The sequence below is a fragment of the Copidosoma floridanum genome, unplaced genomic scaffold, assembly GCF_036245765.1.
Source record: "Copidosoma floridanum isolate Cflo_tuat_1 unplaced genomic scaffold, Cflo_Japanese_pri ptg000021l, whole genome shotgun sequence".
Lineage (NCBI taxonomy): Eukaryota > Metazoa > Arthropoda > Insecta > Hymenoptera > Encyrtidae > Copidosoma > Copidosoma floridanum.
In genome coordinates, this window is record NW_028321898.1 from 30,224,001 (window position 1) to 30,240,582 (window position 16,582).

The window sequence follows — 16,582 nt, forward strand, 5'->3', positions numbered from 1 at the left end:
ACACCGGCCTCGGAAAAGCACTCGAGTATACTCACGCACCGGTGAAAAATATCCCTCTGCACTTGCAATCTCAGCGCCTCTTTTTTTTTTGTCTCTCATCTAAAAAGCTCAGGGATAAGCACGTATACCCTCCCCTTCCGAGTGGCCAACTTATATCATACAACGAATCGGAGCTGTAGGTTAACGTTATGTGACGGGTATATGTATATAATTTGGCAAACGCAGGGCCCTCGGGAGCTAAGAGCTGTCTCTCTCACGCGAATTATCTTCCCTGTGATTAATCACAAAACCCTAGAGAGAGAGAGACCAGAAACACGAGGTGCCACGGGTAAGGTGCAACGGTTGGAACAACAAAATAGTTACAGCTGGTCGATTGGACATGAAGGACTATATCAACCCTTTTTTTTTTTTTAACGGATTTCAAGTTTGATTCGCAGCCATCATCCGCGTATAGCCAGCTGATCCGGGAACACAGCAAGGCTGCCGTATATGCAGAAGGTAACACACCCCCGGGCGCAAGTGCAGCTGTGTGTGTATATATATATATGTATGAAACATACCATCCCTCGAGGGGGAGACCGGATCGATCGGCGCACGCCTCCGACCTTGAAAACAGGGGCTGCTTTCGGAATCCGGTGGTCTAGCTCTACAGTACTTCCCTCCCACGCGTTATATGTTTGCCAGCGTGGCCCTGGATTCTCTGGAAGCTTTACTTCCCGCACAATTGTTACGCTTTCTATATATACTTGTTACAATTTACCACTCTTTTTAACATCGTTTATTTCATGTTTTTTGGTGATTTCAGTGGGTCTGTTACCTACAACCCCAAAGGCGTACACATATAGTGGTGTGTTAAACTCAATGTGCGAGAAATCATACTGCAGGTCAAGGTTTGCCGATTGAAATAGTTTGAAGAAAAAAAAAAAAAACGGAGCCACTGCAAATAAAGAAAAAAATTTCAGCAAAAAGAATGAGTTTACATGATCTCCCTGGTTTGCTGTACGAATCATTATTTTTGGTATATTTTTTTTTAATTTCTTAAAAAATTTCATTGCCAACTAACTTACATTAAAAACGTATAAAAGAAGTTCCAGTGTGTTGCGAGTCGTACTTGCAGATATTATATATTTGCAGATGAATGTGCGCGCGTAGCAACGGAGGGTCAACCAGCGCTACGTATATGTACAATAGATATATTGATGTGTACACCTATAGTGTGTTACGTACCATATATTGGGATTACGAAATCAGCTGATGTGCAGCAACGCAGTGTCGTATACTATATTGGGTGTAAGTATATATATATATATATATATACGTATCGGGTCACGTCCCGGGTTTTGCCTCTTTGTACAGTCCGGGTATTCAAGGCCAAACTATTAAATATAAAGCTTTTAAGTACCTCTTCACGTCAAGATTTTTTTTTTTTTTTTTTTTTTATTGTCGGAAGAAAATTTGCCAGATTACGGAGAAGGGGCTTCCGATGCAACTTTTGATACAAAATTAATTAAAAATTTGAAATTTCTTTTACAACTCCGTATGATTGGTTATCTGGTTTTTATTATTTGAAATCATTTTACTTCGGACACAAGTAATTTACCGTGAAATTGGTAATTGGTCAAAAATAAGCTGCGTGCCAAAATACGTTTCACAGACAGTAAATGGAAATTACACGTGTTAAAATAACGCGTTTCATCATCCTTGACGTTTGAGATGAATTTGATACAAAATAATCAATCAGCTAATTATTAATGGGATTTGTGGTAAGAATTTCTTCTTTTTTTTTTTTTTTTTTGATATAGTACAAGTTATCTAGTCATCATAGTTTTAATGATTTTTTTTTGGAACTTTTCAACATCGATACATCTTACGAAAAACAATATTAACGTGGTCGCAAAAGGTTTTAATAAAAAATTCATTGAGTATATGTATGCATGTTCTTTTTGTTTTCATTACTATTAAAGATAACGGATAAAATGAAAGTTCAAAAAAAATTTTCCAACCAATTTGTCGAATTAGGCAACTTGGAAAAAAAAAAAAAAAAAAAAAAAAAACATAAATATCTGAAATTGTGACCGTCAAGTGCTCGAGCAAACAGAATTGTTCAGTATTTACACCTCCAACGAATCTTTCTCAATTTGCAAGTGCCATCTGCTACGCGAGTGAAAAGTATACGAGTGGACTAACAAACGGGCCAAAAAATAGAGTGCCTTGAAAATATTTCGTTCTCGTATTGCATTGAAGAACCAAGCGTACCCATACCTTTAATTTTCTATCCTTGTCATCCCACCTGTACTGTGTTGCGTGATCATTTCGTAAACATTTGAAACTCGCACCCGCGCGCTTTTTTATTGTTCTTCCTCCCGGAAATGGCGACCATCCCGTAAAAGTTCTCGTGATTTATCAACGAAATATTGGCACGTCACAGACTACGAGGACCGTTGGGTGCTCGTAACAAGCCAAGAAATTTGTAGTAATTTGCGTTTAACGACACCCTCCCAAAGTGATCCGCATATATAGCCGAACCAAGCGTGCACCACCAAACGAGGAAGCCTCGTATACCCGATAATATACGCTCGTCGTCTAAGATGTATCGCTATTCCGGTTGCTTTAATAATTTAATTTCACGAGTAATTAGACGCGCCAGTAAAAACAATGGCATTTACATTTTCAATAGAAAAACAATTTAAAAATATTTACTTTTTTTTTTTTTTTACAAGTATTAATCTACATGTCTATCAGGAAAAGTGCAAATAAATATCGTAAAAGTCAATGAACAAGGAATAAAAATGAATCTAATTTCACCACAAAACAGATAGCTGCGAATTTCATTGAATTTTTACCGTACTTGAATTGATTTTAAAACTGATCCTTTGGATGAGGATAATATGACTCTAAAAAAAAAAAAAAAAAAAAAATCGTTATTTTTACTGTTGAGCAGCACTTTTTAATGTGACGAAAAAAAAAAAAAAAAAAAAAAAAGGTAATTGCTTCCGCAATCGTTGCATAACACGTGCCAAAAAAGCTAAAACACTCTTTCGAACAAAATATATAGCGAGCAAGTGGCTGTCCAACGTACACATAAACTCTCTGCAAATAATAAAAGGCGGGGAGGGACCTCGAGACGTCCAACAATAAGCTCGTTCGGTTCTGGACGGTTGGCGATATCGCGCGTGGGAAAACAACGTCAACGCGACTGATTGACTGCACCCGCGGAAGAAAAAAAAAATCCACGGGTTCATTCGGAGCGTGGAGCTTTTGTTGCAAAAGGAGGGACAGAACTGCAGCGAGTCATTCGATTTCGAGAGAGCATCGTGTTGATGCATCGACTTTATGATATGTTAGATGCAACTGTGACAAAACTTTATTATTAGGGAGACAATAACATCTTGTATATCTGTTCGGATGGGCATCGCTACTTTTTCAAAGCCTTTGTAAAAATGTGATTTTTTTTGCTTATTACTTGTTGTGATGCGGGACTTGAAAAAATTATCTCCATTGGAAGTATCGCATTGTATTTTGCAAGAGAATAATTGAAAAGTCAAAGACTTTAAAAACATTTATTGTAACATTAAAACATATTTATTAAAAACTTTACTCTACGAAAAAACTTGGCGGTATTTTTTCATGTAAAACACTTTTTTCCAAGTACTGAGTTATAATATAGGTGATGAAAAAAAAAAAAAAAAAAAAAATTTCCAACGAAACTAGTACATAAAATTGTAGAAAAAAGAATTTTTTATTTCAAAATGTTTGAAAATCTACATATTGATTTTTTGTCAAATTATTTCCATCGTAGTTATTTGTTTCACTGGTACTTAGTAGATTTGATATGAATTGACGCAGCAATAATTTTTTTTCCAACAAGACACATTTTTCAGGAAGTTCAACCATCAAAGCTTCAATACCCCGAAAACTCTGTTGTATGTAAGTATAAAATCATCACACGTCCCACACTCCGAGTAAAGAGTAGTAACGAAAAAACAAAAACAAGTCGTCTCCGTTGCGTAACTCTTTGGGCACCAGTCACGTGCAATGTCCCTCGTTTATTTTAAAGCAAAAACGCCAATTATTCCCCTCTAGGCGTCAATCACAGACCCAACCAGTAAGTAGAGGAGGAAACAATTTGCACTGGCACGATATTTAAAAACAAAAAGAGAGGGGAAGCAAGCACAAACCGTAGGTCATCTAAGTACGTGTGTTACTTGAGCCGAAAAAATAAAGCGAAGAGGCGTCATATTAAGTAATACAGGCTCGACCGCAGGAGAAGATAAATTTGTGTTTCTCGGAAAACTCGCTCTGATGCTCGTGCACAGGCATCTCTGCCAACTTTAGTTTATTAAGTATATTAGACAAGATTCGTTATGTGCATATGAAGGCGCTATTACTCATTTACGACAACAGACTCTGTGCACCCGCTGCTGAAACTTCGTGTGTGTGTATTGTGTGGTAAACATATATATCACTCGATTTATCAGTCACGACTCGCGAGGGCGACAGGCTGGGAGTAATTATTAGGGGTACGCGGTATGCGGAAATGGAATCTTCGCGTTGAATATGGGACAATTTTTTATTTGTCTTTTGAAAATTGATTTTTAGTCGTGCCTCGGTATGCATGAAAATTCCAAAGATTAAAATATATTCTTCGAGTTCGAAGAATTTTACGAATATTATCCTTCTTTTAATTATTATATGGACATTAAGCAAAACATTCCATCGTTACAGTTATTGAAATTGAATTTAGAAGTATTGAAAAAATTTAAATATGTACTCGGAGAAAAAAATTTGAAAAATCATTGAATGTTAGAACGGGCACTATTATCTATAAGTAAAGACAAAAACAAAAAAATATCTCTACGATTTGAGTGAAAAAAATGTCAAGAGAAATGACCCTTTCGATTAATTTTGTAAGGAATAAAAATTTGTAGTTAAACAAAAAAAAAAGGCGTAATGCAGACAATAAATTATTTTCATTTTTTATTTATATAAAAAAAAAAAGCCATCGATGATTTTGCAACGGATTATAGGTGTACTGATCACAAGTTGCAATCATTTCGACTACTTCGGTTGTTTTCATTACTTATTATCTTTAACTATTTTGAGCTCCACAGCCAGACAGGGGCTCGTGTTCGCTTTTAGCCATCACCTCTCGCAGTCCCGCAGTAGTCGTATTTTACACCGAAGTATCTTTGCACTTCAAGCCTATGAGTCGACGCCTTATCCAAAACCCACGTTTTAAAAAGAGCGGTATCCATACCTGTGTCTTAAGTAGTGCCAATATACATTTTTCTTCATTTTGCTCTCATCTTTTTTTTATGTTTTTAAAGTTTAAAATTGTTACTTTCCATTACTCTTTATCCACAACAGACGTACAAAGAGATCGGGATATAATTTTTATGTCCAAACTTGAGTATACATTTTTTTTTTGTTTTTTCTAAATTTTCTTGAAAAAAAAAAAAAAAAAAAAAAAATGTTGACGAATGCCCGATAGTGTTTATAGATGAAGTGTCTTCATCACGCGCACCTCCGATTGCGTAACCCGACAGAAGCTTGTAAGCGTCCAACCGGGCTTCTACCGGCTCGGAATCATTATTGAATTTGCATACAGGCACGCACTGCAACTATTTAACTCAACGTAACTCTAAAATTAAATTAAAAAAAAAAAAATCTACCTCATTATCCTCGCAATAGTTTCCGAATCTCTGATCCAACCCGTACGAGACTCCATCGCATTAAATGTCTCGCGACTGTGATGATGGTCACCGTAATGTGTGAGTAAGAGCCTTGCCATGCGGAACCGGAAACGCCTCGCGTTGCGTGTGTCTAGTGTGAAAAATACATAAAAATAGAGAGAAAGAGAGAGAGAGAAAGGGAAAATGTCGTGGCCCACGCAAGTTTGTACGGACACGTGGGTCGGGATGTGATTGCCATACCCGCACATTTTCTCTCCGTCCCTTTTCAATTGCATGCGGTGCCCTCGGAGGAGCGCTGGTTTCGCGGCAGTCCGGGGGGTTAAAGTATATATTATACATACAATGAACAAAGGCGCGTCCACAACATCTTTGCTGTGTGTGTGTTGTATATAGATGCGCTGAGTCAGAGTATAACGTGTAATTACCAAGTGGATGGCACCATAAGCTTGCTCTGTGGGCGGTGAAAAAAAAATTCACTTCGTCCCTGCACGTGAGAGACGATTTGGTAAAGATATATATGTATGTACGGATGTTGATACTTCGTTACTATATAGTACCTCCTTACTTTCAATTTTTTCATGTTCAACGGTCGTACGATATTAATTTATGGGTATTTTCAGCCAACCGTGTCATTTCATTCGAAGGAAGAAACACTTTTTTTCCCCATTTTGAGGCTTTTTTTTCACCTTTGGGCGTTTGCAGCGAGAAAAATATCACCTCTAGGTACATTATTATTATTATTATTGCATTGTTTTGACGTTGAAAATTTCGTGTAAAATTACTAAAAGCTAGAAAAAAAAAATTTTTTGATGGCAATGAAAAATAAATGTCATCGATATAACGGAAACGCGAGCGCAAGCTTTGAATGCCTAAGCTCTCGCAAGCGACAATCGTGTACCGAACGAGCTTACGAAGCACGTAATTATGACATCTATGACGTTCGCGAGGCGTATATAATATTGTGTGCACGTGTACATATATAAATGTACACCTTTGTTGGAGCTCCAACGCAATGTGTAACGTACCTATCCGCGGCTCGTGCCATTCCTTCTCTCGTCCCTTTTCTGTTTTGCATTCTTCGCGAGCTTGCCTTCGAGGGATCGAATATTAAGTAAGTGTGTGTGGACAGGAAAGAGAGATAAGCATAAAATTTAAGCCGTACATGTCGAAGCAAAGGATACGGGGCAGCGTGTGTGCGCTCACATTTTGTGTACTATTGATTTTTTATTTGAGAGATTTACGAGATTATCCACGCTTGGGTTTCTATTTCCTTTTGCGTGACAGTTTTATTTTATTTCATTTTAATCATTTTATGCGTCTTTGTTGTTACTAAATGTCATTCTTTGATAAAATCCTTGTATAACTATACCATGGATTTTTTTTCATTTTTTTATTTTCATTCGTAGATCCAAAATTTTAAAAAAAAGGGGTTTTTTGAGGTGTACCTGCCATTCGGAGTTTTTAAACTTTTACGTATCTATAGGAAAATTCGTGAAGACAATGTAAATAAGGTGTAACACAATTATTTGGTTTTTTTTTTTTTTTTTTTTCCAACATATTGCAATTTGTGTCAGTAGAGGGAAAATTTACTACTTTTTTAAAACTTATTTTGATTTAAAATATTTTTTCAGCAGTTTTTTCTTCAACTATGTACAGTTTTTGAGGTATAAAAAAAAATTACTTGAGATTTCATTAAAACTGCAACAATCTTGACTTTTATAAAAAAAAAAAAAAACTAACAAACGTCACATCGTACATTTTGCTCCACTTATGGGGGTAAAAGAAAAATCTACAGCTGAAATACCTACGTTTCTAGGATATACCTAATTATTTTTCCTATAGAATTATTTTTTTGGATTGCCTCGTTCGTGTGTCGAAAACGAGAAGTTTTCACAATCCACTTTGATTACTCTACCGAGGTAGCTCAGAAAGTTACTTTATCTACACTTCGGACGGCAGATCTCTTTGCTTATTCATGCTCGGCAAGATTACTTTGAAATTTAACTACAGTAGGACACGAACGCTTCAATTTTGCAATTTTCGAAGAAAAAAAAGACAATAAATTTTTTATGTCAAATAATGTCGATCTAGTGAGGGTGATATAATTAAGTAATATATTTGTACTTGCAAGAGAAATTTACTGTCCCTATTTTTTTAACAACCAAACTTTCTTAATCCAAATCAGTGGGAAATCGACTAATTTCTTAAGTGGGCAAAATTCACTTCTCTGCCACTAAATATTAACCGATTTACCCGTTAAATCAAATTTATTTTCATTGTTTCGCACCGAATCTCATTTGATCATTTTTATCAGCCAATATCCTACGCAAGTTTGCATGATTTTAATGATGTACTTATAGTGAAAAAGAAATATGGATGAATACAATCATAGAAATTCGCTGTATTGTACTGTTCGCTGTATATTGGTCGCAAATCTTACGCGGTCCCATTTTTGTTTATTTTACTTTTTTTTTTTTTTCCTGTGGTTCACGTTGCCTCATGATGTACCTGCAGTAGAAAATATACATTTTAAATAAAAGTCAGTCGCGCTATAAATGTATCATATAAATACTTCAAAACATCATATACATCTTGACAATTGACTTTACCTTAAAAAATAAGATGCGTGTTCATGATCCCAAACCCACATAGAGAAGCAATCGATCTTGGAACGAGTCTCCTTATCCACCACCCTGTCAAGATAAAAAAAAAAAAAAAAAGCGACCCCGATAACTCCAGTTTTTAATTTTCCCAAAAGATTTCAAGATATGGGGTCAATCCAATCGTCTGACATATACTCACCCGACCGATGGCAGTGTAAGGTATTAGCTGCAAGAGTATGAGAGCACCCGCAGCCCGGGCGAGTACACGTAGCTTTCCTCGATATGCGGGAGGATGACGCGTATTAATCCCCCCCTTCGGTCCCTCTCCCACCAACTTCCTATGATATTTCGAGTGATTCTCACGAAATGTGCGCCTATGAGGGTCACATGTGAGAAAGTCGGTCCAGTTTCCATGGTGCCTTTCTTGGGGTACTCCTTCCTTTTTTTTTTTTTTTTTTTTTTTTTTTTTCTAGGCGATTCAACGTTGAATTACGTGTACTGATGTTTGCTTCAATAGTTATCCCCTTCATGCACCATTGTAGCTTTTGTATCAGTTATAATGTCCATCAAAACGAAAAATGGTCATCGACAAACTCATCGAAATAACACAAATTGCAGAAGTTTTCCGAAATTTCAGTCAAATATAACGTTTCATTTGTTTATTTGACACAATTTGCGAACAAAAGTCCTGGAGCGTGTAATGAATTGCCTCCACAATGAAGTTGATTTTTTTTTTTTTTTTTTCAAATATTTGGTCATCGTTTGTCGTTTCCTCCTTAACAGAAAATAAGTATCTCCTAATCCAAAGGGAAAAATTATTCGTTCTTGAAAATACAGCTCTAATTTTTTCAACCGTACACGTACGTACTTAACATTATGTACATTCTTTGCCAGTTGCTTATCGCATCTTAGACAAAAATGTAGACGGCCTTACTTTAACGAGCGAGAATGTAGCCGGGCGTTGGCTATATAATGCACGATTGTAATTGGATTTTTTATATTGATTGCAAAAATGAGTATAGACTTTTGAACATCTCTTTGTAGACTCCACGGAATACAAGGTGCACACTTTTTTGTCAGTTGTTTTTTACAAACGCATATTTACATATGAGGCGTCAACCGAGCGAGTTGTACGTCGATTTGCTAAGTTTGAAACTTTGATTTTGGAATTAAAAACTCACGTAAATCATACTTTGGCGTTTAAAAAAAAGTTAGGTGATATTTTTTAGGTACGATGTGTCTCTAATCAAACTCTTCGATCGATGATCCGTTGAAAAAGGTAAACAAAATTATTTCCCAAATTTTCAAACGAATTAATAACGTTGACTTAATTTTTTCCTGAAAAACTTCTAAAAAGGATAATTTCTTTTAAAAATATTTCTAACTTTGCGAGAGTATTTTCCACCTCCGAGTAAGTGACTGCCATGTGTAAAAGTACTCTAAATAGTACAAGACACCCATAGTATAATTCTGATATTTTATGGTATGGCTCATGATTGTGCAGATAAATCTTTTTTTACTTGTTTACGAAAACTATTCGAGCAAAATTTTAGATATACGCTTTTTTTACCTTTATATATAGAACTACCAAAAATTGATGTAAAAGAAAAAAAAGAAGAAACTTGTCGATCGGTTGCCAAATTTCCCAAGTATCAGGCATTGATTGGAAAGACCGTGTATTGAACAGTCGATCGGTTCCTCTCTATCGGCACTTTGCACTTTGACACACGTAGTCACGATAAGTATATAATATGCTTAGATCACGATGAGTCCGACTATTTCGAGAACTACAACGATATGAGCCACGACTGCAATCAAAAACATACACATGTACATCTATCTCTCTGTCTTTTAGCACTGCATGTGCCTCCGCCGCATACCTTTGTGGTGCACGTGCCGGATATGCGATTCCGTGGAGCGCCATTATCTTTAATAAGGATGTTGCAGCTGCCGGACCGTCGTGTTTCTTCTGCTTTTCTTTCCTTTTTTTTTCAGTCTCCTTTTTGCAAACTCACGATATACACGCGTGTATGCATTTTGCCGCTCAATTCAAATCTTACATTTATATACACCTACCGTGGACCAATCCAAGCCTGAGCGCCATTCTCACGCTAGGGCTATATGATAAAATTATTCACCAAACCGGACATTAATCGTTTGTATTTTTAATGCTTGTGGATATCAAAAAGAAGCCTAAATAAAAATCATCGTTGTATGGTATCTAATTCAAGTGCCGTTGTGCCATTTTAACCCAATACGCTTTCCCATCGAACGGACCCAATGAGAGTCGTTTTTATGATCTTTGCTTCGCTGAAAGTGTTTAATTTTAATGACAAAGAGCATGTGAGTACGAAAGTAACAAGTATGTAAAGTGTATATATTATATACAATGTATATATTTGTTATTAAGCGTAAAAACAACGTGTTACCGATGTGTTTTTCAATCCACGGGCAGAGAGGAAGACGAGCCGTGCGATCATCAATTTTCATGAAACGATGATAAAGAAAAAAAAAAAAAAAACAAAAAAAAAGTACACGCGACGCCGCTACCGTCATTCTCTCGTCTCTCTCTCTTATCCGGTTACATCAGAACGACTCCGATCTCGGGTCTGCCTCGTACATGTATACATGTGTGTGGGATGAGCGTTGTACATATCTCCATAAGCGGCTAATTTGCGCTACACATATATATATATATATATAGGTAATATGAGCACCGAAATTCCTTGGGTAGGGGGCGGCAATGAAGCAAGATCATCCCCCACTGGATATTCAAAAATCGTACAATTTGTACATGATAGCGTGCGCGCCAATCTTACAATCGTCGACCCCCCGCAGATGCACCAAGGTAGGTATAGATAACAGGTACTTTTGTGTACAACGTGTTCATCCCGGCATCTCGTACTATGCGCATGTGTATAAAACGTTGCGGTGGCGTAAAATAAAAAACAAAAAAAATAAATAAAATAAACTCATTGTGTATATATACATATAATATGCAGAAGCAAGAGAGGTAGAGAGGGGGATAAAATACGCCGCATTGCTCACATGTACGTATATCTCTTGTTTCTCATCTTTTGGTGTATATGTAGGATATGCGCCATCGCACCGCCACCGCCTCCCCCTTTGCACACACACGTCACACGCTACAAATGTATATACATATGTGGACGTCTTGTGTATATACATTATGTGTGCTGTAGAAAAAGAGAGAGAGAGAGAAGGAGGGCGAGAGAGCAATTACGTCCAATTGAAGTCGATTAGGATCAATTGAGGCAGGAGACGACGGAGAGGAGCTTATACACTCACACATATATATATATATATATATACGCGGAGGTGGAGGAGTACGCGCGCGAGAGAGCTTTAACGAGCTCAATTGGCGGCGAGACCGCGCCGGCCGAGGGAGCGAGACGCGCGATCTTCGCTTCTACACGCAGCCTCTCTCTCACTTTTTTTATCTCTCTCTCTCTCTCTCTCTCTCTTGTGTGTATATATACGTGTATATACAAAGCGATGCTGGATCCATGAGAATTTTTAGCCGATGTCGTGCTTTTGTGGATGAGGCTTACATGGGCATACGCTTGGAAGTGCGTAAGCAAGATTATAATATCATATATAGGTTGTACATACGGATGGATGTTATTGCCATACGTAGGTATGTGCGTAAAGCTCTTTTTTCTTTTTTACGCTTTGTCCATTTGTTTGCTCATCGGCTTTCAACAAATTTTTTTTTTTTTTCATTCGTGTTCGTTAATTGTGGGCAGAAAAGAAAATCAATCGCTTGCGAGGGGTTTTTCTCAGCAGGTGCTTGGGTATATTTGTACGCGCCAACCGAGCACTTTGGGGCTCGTGAACTTGTTGAAGATCATTCGGTTGGCTGCAGGAGGTTCCATCTTGGAGGAAAAACTACATTTTTTTAAAAATTTTTCTTCGTATATCCGTTAACTCATCGATGCCAGCCTACCTACTATGCTTGATTTTTCGTACAATTCACTGGCCCAGATCACATGGGTTTTAATTTCAATTGAAAATAAATATTTTGCTGCTGCATTAGTCCTACGGGTGGAACGTAGTTTTATAACTGATGAAATGATCAGAAGATGCATTTGGCTTAGTTTTCATTGAAATATATAGAACAAATGGCCCAACTGTCCTTTTTGACCATTTGTCACAAGTTGAATAAACTTTTTTATACTTTTTCAACCCTTGCTGTGACACAAATGCCCCAACTGAGTGGGTGAAAAATATACTCTACGTGTGTTGCGCAAATTTTCATTAACATCAAAGCCATACGATTATTGACGATTTATCTGTCAACTAACAAAATTTGTAGCTAAATCGCTTCGGGTATTTGCTTCGGATGGAATTTGAGGTAGAAAATTTTCTCTGTGAATTTTTTAAAATTAATTATTATAATCAATTTTGTGTCCAACATGGGGCAGTAGCAACGAAATCTGGCATAACGAACGAATGAGAACAATCTGAAAACGAATGAAAAAAAAAAAAAGCTTAGACCTTTAAATGAATCCTCTGAGTGAGAATGTATTTTATCAAGTAAGTCACTAATTGTAATTTAATGGTCAGAGGCTGAACCGCAGCTCCGTGAAAATGTCATCTAATGTCAATAGACTCGTTTATACATGTGTACAACGAAGCTTGAAAAAAAAAAGCGAAAATCTCGTCCAATTATCCTAAATTTCACAAAACCATAGCTATACAGTGGATACATGGGTTCTAGTAATTAAAAGAAATAATATATTATTTCGTAAGAAAAAAAATAGGCTAGTGAAGGCGGTCAACGTTTGCGTTCTCCATCACTTGGCGAAACTCCACCAACATACCAGGAAACGAGAAACAATCAAAACGATAACCGAGTCACGAGAGATTCTCCAAATAAGGTACGCCGTTGGGTGGATGAGAAAAAAAAAATACAATAACAATGTTGGAAAAAAAAAAAAAAAAAAGCAAAGGATAAAAAAAGAGAGGTATCTCCGAGAGTGCTGTGTTTTTCGATGGCGGACGGCTCCGGGGGCCCCTGCGTACACGCTATTGGTCGTCGGAGGCGGGGCTATCTGAACTACTGTACCCGCCTTATTTCACGGAGTCGTTCCTCGACCACGTGCTTTCGACTCGCAAAACTTTTAATAATTGTTGTGCAAAAAAGCTAATGTTGTTAAAATTTTTTAATTTACCGTAAAAAATAAAATAATCAACACAACTGTACCATTGTTATTTTTATCATTATTTTATTATTTAATAATGTAATAAATGAAATTTATACATGTATATACATTGAATTTTGCAAAACGCACTTTAAACCTGAAATAATATTTTTCTCGCGCACATTAGTTTTTCAAAATGCAAAAAAAAATACGAAAAAACTAATATAGGCATTTTTCTTTCCTTGCAAGCTTACACGTACTTAAAATTGAATGTTGTTCCTCGATGAAAATTATGTCAACAAAATTTCTTTCAAAATCAAAGCAACATCAAACGGATATATAATATACGTGTAAGCTCACACAGCATATTATACTCATGTATATACTGTAGGAATAAAAAAAAATCGGGATATCGATATACCTGTTCGCATATGCTGGTCGACTGTTGACTCAATAAAAACATATAGGTATATAATAATAGAGAAGGAGGCCGGATATCGATACGAAACGTGTGAACGCGTTTTTCCCTCATATACGAATGGGTAATACGTATATACACAATACAAAATATATAGGTGTGCGACACAATATGCAGTTCGCTTATATACCTATATATAAGTGTTACGACGGATGGGAGGTCGAGCCGTCGGCGCGCGCGCCCACATGAGGGTGGCTTTTGTCATGGGCTCGTGGGAGACGCGCGCCGAGACTCCTTTTTGTGTATACTTACCCGTTTATTTCGTGCGTTGCGCGTATATATACATGTTTACCTTATTACAATGAGGGTGTGTATACGGATACGTATGTATGAATAGCATTTCGAAGGGTTATTTATTATACTTGCTGTGTTACTTGATTTCTTTTTTTTTTTTTTTTTTTTTTTTTTTTTTTTTTTTCTTACACGCAAAGGTAGTGATTTCGGGTCCCTTGCCCGCTTCAAACGTACATACCTACCCATAAATTGTATTAACATGCAAACTGCAATTGTACGGTTTGTGCATGCACTTCGCGTCGGGCATGTGCCAGGATGAGTGCCGCAGTCAGCCTGTATTAAAATTCACGTTTTGGGGCCCAACGAAATGATTGGCCCATCGTAGAAATCCACAATTATATACTTAATCGTCCGTGCAATGGATATAATATCATTTCTGATGATTAACCATTCGATGAGTGCCCACTCGACTCCCATAGATTGAGATAAAAAACATCTTCGTACACATACGTCCATACCAAAGTACATTTGAATAACATTCGAAGCAGGTATAAGGTAAAATTACGACGTTTCGTATGATTTTTCAGTTTTTGCTTACTCTATACATAAATACCTACATTATACACCTCATGTATACATCAAATGTACTTATGTGATAATCCAGTGCGCGCTAATTGACTCGACTTGTAACTTTTGCCTGCACAAGTGTATAGCTCTCCGTGGAGTATAATATTATTGTATATACATGATACTCCGCGCGGTTACCGGTCACCGGTCGGGCGCCCGCAATTAACAACAACACAGTATACGTACTTGTATACGCGTGATCAGCCGGAGAAACGCGAGAGACGCACACGAGATGAAAATTAGCCATTAATGTATACGTATGTATACGCGCCTCGTAGGAGATGAACCACACGCACACGCACGTCGTGGATCGCAAACACAACCACACAGAAATGCACACACGTAGAGGAATGGGGGTAGTTTGATTGGGCCAATTCGAGGCAATTCCTGGCGATTGCCGGTTTCATTGAGCCCGGCAGTACACACAGTGACAGTATACACACGAGCATCATCATCATCATGATCGTCATCAGCAACGGCATCATCAGCGGCAGTACATAGTGCGCGAGCCAAAAGCCATCGGGCCAGCAGTAGTGACCAGATGCCGGCCCGGCGAGGAACATCTCCTCGGTGGTGTGCGCCGACAAGCGGAGATAAGCCGGTGATGCACGGGGTTTACGTGGGCACGGCAACGCGAAACGGGGAGGTGCGCCGGTGCAGGTGTCGGAGATCGGTACGGCTCGATCCGCGCGAACGCGCGACCAAGAGGACGCGAATCAAGTGACCGTCTATACGTATGCTTTTTACCTTGCTTTTACAGTGAAACGCCTCCAACCTGTGCATCCAAGTGTATTATAATTATACGTTAGTATGGCCAACCATGAAAAACGCGTGTGTGGATATGATACATTGTATGTATACAGTTACGGTTTGAGAAGCTGGTGTCCCGTGAAATTCGGCTGGTTTCAAAGTCGCGTGTGCCATGTGTAAGAAAATAAGTATGGAGCGAGTAGAGAGAGCTAATGAATCGTCGCGTCGAGTGCCATTGTTGCTCCGAACGTACCCCAATCGGGCGAGTCGTCGCCACAGCGGATGGTTTCGACGTGAAACGAGCAAAAGGTGAACGTTCGACATCCGTGGAAATGTGAGGATAAAGTTAATTATTGTCGATTCCTGGGTGCTCGCTACGCCCCGATCTTTCCAGGGGCATGTCGATACCGATCGAATGACAAAAAATACACACCGTTGTTACCCCAAGTGTATGTGTACGCACATCGAGGTGAAAAAAAATCGGGCATATGAATGATTATACATGTGGCAATGTAACCCCTGCCCGGGACGGACAACACGTCGTCGCCACCAGCAGCCCCGAGTAGGCAGTCCCCGGGACGAGGAAGAAGAGTAAAAAAAACTGCGGAAAAAAAGAGGCGGGGGAGGGGAGCAGAGAGGCTGCTCGCCCGATTGGCCGGTGGAAGAAGCGCCCCCCCGAGTATACAGAAAAAGATTACGTAAACCCGTGGCACTCTGCGCGCGTATGGGTACATTGTGTGCACACAGTGTCTCTCTATACACCAACTCCCATCGAAGAGGGGCCATCACACGCGCACGTCCCCGAGTTAGTTGTTGCGCGACTCCGGATCCCGTCGCAGTCGCCACCCGATCATCGGACGCGTCAGATCTGGCCACTCTTCTCGAATCTCCTTTGCCCTTTCCTCGTGTGTATACTTACTCGTCCCACGGCGTTGCACCAAAGGGACAATTATTAACGAGCACCCGCGCGCTATCGTACCCCCAACCACCAATTGGCCCCGAGGCTCTTAATAACCGGTGTCCGACGGAGAG